The sequence below is a fragment of the Medicago truncatula genome, chromosome 3 (assembly GCF_003473485.1).
Source record: "Medicago truncatula cultivar Jemalong A17 chromosome 3, MtrunA17r5.0-ANR, whole genome shotgun sequence".
Taxonomy (NCBI): Eukaryota; Viridiplantae; Streptophyta; class Magnoliopsida; order Fabales; family Fabaceae; genus Medicago; species Medicago truncatula.
The window spans coordinates 17,526,634-17,532,529 of record NC_053044.1 but is presented as its reverse complement, the minus strand read 5'-3'; positions in this window follow the sequence as shown (position 1 = coordinate 17,532,529).

Sequence of the window (5,896 nt, the reverse complement as noted above, 5' to 3'; positions counted from 1 at the left end):
GTTATAATCAATTGTTCACACGATGCTCGTATTCTAGGAATGATAAATATGTATATGCTTGATTTACTTGGAAAATCAAGAATGATACTTTGTTGATTATATTTTAGGCTTAATTGCTATTTTCGTCCCTTAACTAATTTCTTGGTATTGCTTTGGTCCCATAATTAATAAAAAGTCCGCTTGAGTCCTTTAAATATGTCTCCGTTACATAAATTGGTCCCTTCCGTTAATTTTATTAAAAAAATGTTAACTCAAGCACACGTGTCATTTTCGCATTGGTTGGAATTTATATTCATCTTCTTCCTCCTCACCTTCATCTTCTTCAACAAATCTTCATAAAACCTTCATATAAATCCAGAAGATTTTTTTTTTTTTTTTTACCTTTATCATATGAAATCCAAATCTAAACACTTTATTTTTTTCTCTTTTTCTTCATCTTGACCCATTTTCGAATGCCAATCATTCATCATCAATAGCAATCCTTTCAAATTCCAATCTAAACCCATTTTTGAATCTAATCTAAATTCTTCCAAATCCCAATCTAAACTCATTTTGTTGTTGTTGTTGTTGTTGTGTTTTTATTGGGGAGCAAATTTAATTTGGACCAGATTTATTGTGTTGTGTTGTTGTTGCAACTTGATTTTTTTTTGGCTTATTTGATCCAATGGTCCTTCAAATAATTTCAAGTTTTCATTTTGGTCCCACAATTAATAAAACGTACATTTTGGTCCCTCACTTTTTCCTCTGTTTGCCAAATAAATCCTTACGGTTAAGTTTAACCCCAAATATCTATGGTGGACCAACCTTAAGAGTGGTCCACCATAGATCGTATTAAATTGTTAATTTAAATCGTTTGATCTATTTTTTAAAAAGATAACCATAGGATTATGCATGTCTATTGTAACTTACAGTGTACCAACAACTATCAACAACACATAATTTAATCACCAAAATTAGGGTTCTTATTATTTCTTCTTTCTTCCTTCCACCTCTCCTCTTTCTTTCCTCTCCTTCAACCTTCAAAATCGAATTTGAATTTGAATTCATAAGTTTTATATTCAACTCAGCAAATTAAACACATTGAACAAGAAAAAAACCCAGCAACACCTTGAACAAGAAAAGATCTAGCAACGTACAAAAATTCAATGAATCACTAAGAACAAAACATGAGAACCCAGCAACATCTTCAAGATTTTCACGATTTGTGGTTCGAACAACACATAAACCCAGCAACACTTTGTGGTTCGAACAGAACCGGCCATCTTCCGACAGTACCCTTTCTTCCAGTTTGAACAGAGCCGATCATCTTCATCAACTTTTCACGATTCTTCCGATGGAATGAGGGTAAAAGAAGAAATCAAAATTGGAGGTTTGGAAAAAAGGTTGTGTTGCTATGGAAAGAAGATTGTTTAGATAAGAAGATTGTGTTGCTGTGTTGAGGAAAAACAGAAAAAGAAGAAAAAGAAAGAAAGAGGAAAACGAAGAAGAAAGAAGAAGGAAGAATGGAAAGGAGAGGGAATGAGAGAACTAAAAAGGGTTTTGTTTTAATTTATTTTTCTGCCCCCTTTTTGTGATGAGAATTTTTTTTATGGATTTTTGTTGTTGTTGTTGTTGTTATGAATGAGAAGGAGGAAATAATTTTTTGGATTTTTATTTATTTTTTATGGTTTTTTTTTTTGGGTAAGTTTCAAGATTTTTATTAAGAAATGAATTTGATTCATTAAGATGATGAAGAGGATGAAGAAAGAAAGAGTTGTTGTTTATACACTGTAAGTTACAATAGACACGCATAATCCAATGGTCATCTTTTTAAAAAACTGATCAAAGGGTTTAAATTAAAAAAATTTAATAAGGTCTATGGTGGACCACTTTTAAGGTTGGTCCATCATATACATCATTTGGGGTTAAACTTAACCGTTAGGATTTATTTGGCAAACGGAGGAAAAAGTGAGGGACCAAAAGGTACGTTTTATTAATTGTGGGACCAAAATGAAAATTTGAAATTATTTGAGGGACCATTGGATCAAATAAGCTTTTTTTTTTTCCACAGATTGAACCAAAAAGAAGGAAATTTTCTGCAGATTTTTATTTTTGCAGATTTGAATGAACAACAAAACTCATCAAATAAAACTTTACATTTATCATATGAAATCCAAATCTAAACCCTTTATCATGGTGATGGGTTTAGATCAGAAAATGAGTTTTTGTGAAGGTTTGATGATGATGATGATGATGATGATGATGAAGGGTTTAGATTGAATTTGAAAATGAGTTTATTATTTTTCTCCATTTTCTGTTTCCATGCTTAAGAATCAATTTGTTTTCTTCCAATTTCAATTTCAAGGTTCGATTTTTTTTCTTCAGTTTTTTGTTTTGTTGGGTTTTTTCATGAAGGTTGATGAGGAAGAAGATGAAGAAGTTGAATGAAGGTGATGACTTGTACAAACCCTAATGGTTTTTTAATAAAATTGACGGAAGGGACCAATTTATGTAACGGAGACATATTTAAAGGACTCAAACGGACTTTTTATTAATTATGGGACCAAAGTGATACCAAAAAATAAGTTAAGGGACGAAAATAACAATTAAGCCTGTATTTTATTATTTGAAATATTATGGCTCTGTTTGGTAAAAATAGCGGATAGCTGATAAGCTAGCTGATAGCTTATAGCTGATAAGCTAGCTGATAGCTTTTAGCTGATAGCTTTTAGCTGATAAGCTAACTGAAGTGTTTGGTAAAAATAGCAGTTCAACTAACTGATAAATTTAAAATGACATAAAGGGTATTCTTAATTCATAATAAAAATTATATCATTAATTTAAGTATTTTTAATTTTGTAAACTAATTTTTCTTTAAAAAAATACTTTAAATTTATTAATTTAATATATCCTATGTATTATAAATTAAATTAAATTTTATTCACTAAAATTTTATCTTATATTTATTATCATTTAAGTGTTTCCACTTTATAAAAAAAATAACATTTACCTCAAAAACAAAAAAAAAAATAGCATTAATAGAGTAATACTAATAACAGAGAATAAAGAAAATAACACTTACCACAAAAAAAAAAAAAGTAACATTAATAGAATAATAGTATTTTGTTTCGTAAAAAAAAAACGAAGGTATATATTTTTTCAAAAAAAAAAAAAAAAGGTCAGCTGATATATATACAAAAATTGAAATAAAGGGATAGTAGTCTTTATTACGTAGCTTATTATAAAAATTATAATGGATAAAAATACAATTTAAATGAAATAATAAGGGTAAAATTGGAAGAAAAAGTGAGAAGCTATAAGCTATAAGCTCAAGCGCTACTTGGAATAGCTTCTGAAAAATAGCTTATAAGCTCGTGAAATAAGCTATAAGCTCATGGTGAAAAAGTGTTACCAAACAGAGCTTTTTTTGTCAAACGAGCTTATAAGCTATAAGCTAAAAGCTAAAAGCTCTTTCTTGGGTTAACCAAACAGACCCTATATAACCCTCAATGGTCGTTTGGTGGATCGCCTACCCATTTGTATGAATGGTGTAGACTGTAACGCCCTATTTTATTATTTATTTATTTGATTGAGTTTAGAGTCTTTTTATAATTTAATTGATTTATTTGATGAGTGATATTTTTATTGTGTATTGATATTTATTAGTAGCCCCTATTTTATTATTTAGTGGAGGAATATAATTAATTAGAATAATGAGGCTTTGGGGGCAGAATTGGAAATAAGGAAAAATAAGTAGGTTAAGGATTTATAAAAAGGGGAGAGTAAGAGTTAGAAAAATTAGAATACGTGCAAACTGTTTTTTTGGGAGAAAAGAGAGAAAGTGAGAAGTCAGAGAAAGAGAAGAGGAGCAAGCTTGTAGAGTCTGTAATCATCTAATCTAAGGTAAGGGTGGGACTAGCTTTCTCTAATAATGGATTGTATGATTCTAAAAAGGGGTTTAACATGTTGTTGTTTTGTTAGTTTTGATGTTATAGAGATTAGGGTTACTTTGCAAAATTGATTGTTGAAAGAGTAGGTAAACCATTGAATTAACGTAAGGAATGAGGTTCAAATTGTAGAATAAACATAGGTTGAGTTTCCTTTTGAATTTGGGATTTTGGTGGTTGAAAATTGGGTTTTTGGCTGAAAACAGGTTTCTTCCCGTAGAACTGTCTGTCATCGCTCGCCACGGCGAGTGTTCTTGATCACCTTGCGAGTGACTTCGATGTCAACTCGCAAGGGCGAGTGTTCTACTCACCTCGCGAACTGTTCAGTAAGAAAATTGATGATTTTGTAAAATAATGATTTGGTCCAAGTTTTATATGGTTTTGAGTGCCTTTTCATGTTTAGAAATGTTTAGACAAGTTTTGGAATCAAATTTGGGCATAAGGAAGTTAAAAATGAGATTTTTGGGTGAAAAATGTCAAATTTCCCGAGAGCTATCAGTTTTAGCTCGCCACAGCGAGTACCTTGGTCGCCATGGCGAGTAGTGTAACAACCCGTTTTCCCAACTTAAAAATTTCAAACAATAATCAGAGTAAAACATCACATAAACGGGATATCACACTTCTTAGAAATCTTAAATAGATAAATAATAATTTATCCTCCAATATAAATCATCAACGTAATAGCAGCGGATTAAATTCAACTTCATAAATAGTCTTGGCACGCAGGCCTCATGAAAATCATCTCATAAATTCAGTTAAACAACATGAAACATAGCATATACGTAAAGGAAAGAGAAATAGCCACTGAAGATCCCCTCCCGTTACGTATCAGAGCAACCTAAGACTCAGTGAGGAAAGGCTACTCACGACAGCAAACAGAACAACCTATTCTTGATCACCTGCAAGTTACTTATACGAAGAGCAACATTTCCAAGCAGAAGGGGTGAGATTTCACAAAACAATAATATTAAGCATATAATTCAACAATTATATTTAACAACATAAAAACATCTTATTATTCATCATAGATAATAATATATCATAAATCACTTCGTTAACAATTCATATAAGTAATCACAACTTCACAACTTATCATTTTCGACTCAACAAATGCAACTATGCAACTTAGACCTCTTATATATGCATGCGGTACCAATACAGGGCATCAAGCCCCCATTGCTATTTGAGTATTAATATACTTCAAGGGCATCAAGCCCCCATCGCTATTTGAGCTAAAGCTCCATCGTGTTGAGTACAAAGCTCCAGGGCATCAAGCCCCCAACAATGAAATGCTAATGCATGGACTCGACCTCTTAAACATCTTAAATCGACAACCTCTTATATAATCCAATAATTTGGAACATCATCATCTTCATCAAATTAGACCAACTCATGCATCTTAGTTAAATAACAATGGCAACATAGGCAGTATACAAAACAGCATGACATAATAATATCAAATGCAAGTCAACAACATCTTAAATATTCAATTATACTTCAAGTAATGTACATAACATTATATCACATCATAATCAACATCAACACATCTTAAACAGCTTCACAGATTATAATTAACATCATCATTAAGTTTCAATACTACCCCAAGGTTCAACTCTCAACAACTCGTGCAACAAAGGTCGCAAAAACCTAACAAGTCACTCTGTTTCTGGGTCACTCGCGAGGCGAGAGCCTCTGCTCGCCGTGGCGAGTTCAGGTCAGAATCCCACAAGTTTCATTCTAAATCTTTCCAGGTTCAATCTCATTCTACATTCTTTCCTAATCATTATTAGACATGTTCAGGCACTCATGAGCATCTAAGGATCAACTCAAAAGTCAAAATCACGAAATCTTGCATGCTCTCTGGTCAAGCTCGCTAGGCGAGTACATCTGCTCGCTATGGCGAGCTGCGACGTGCAACTTGCGAGGCGGGGAAAGGTTGCTCGCGAGGTGAGCGATGAATTTCATTACTC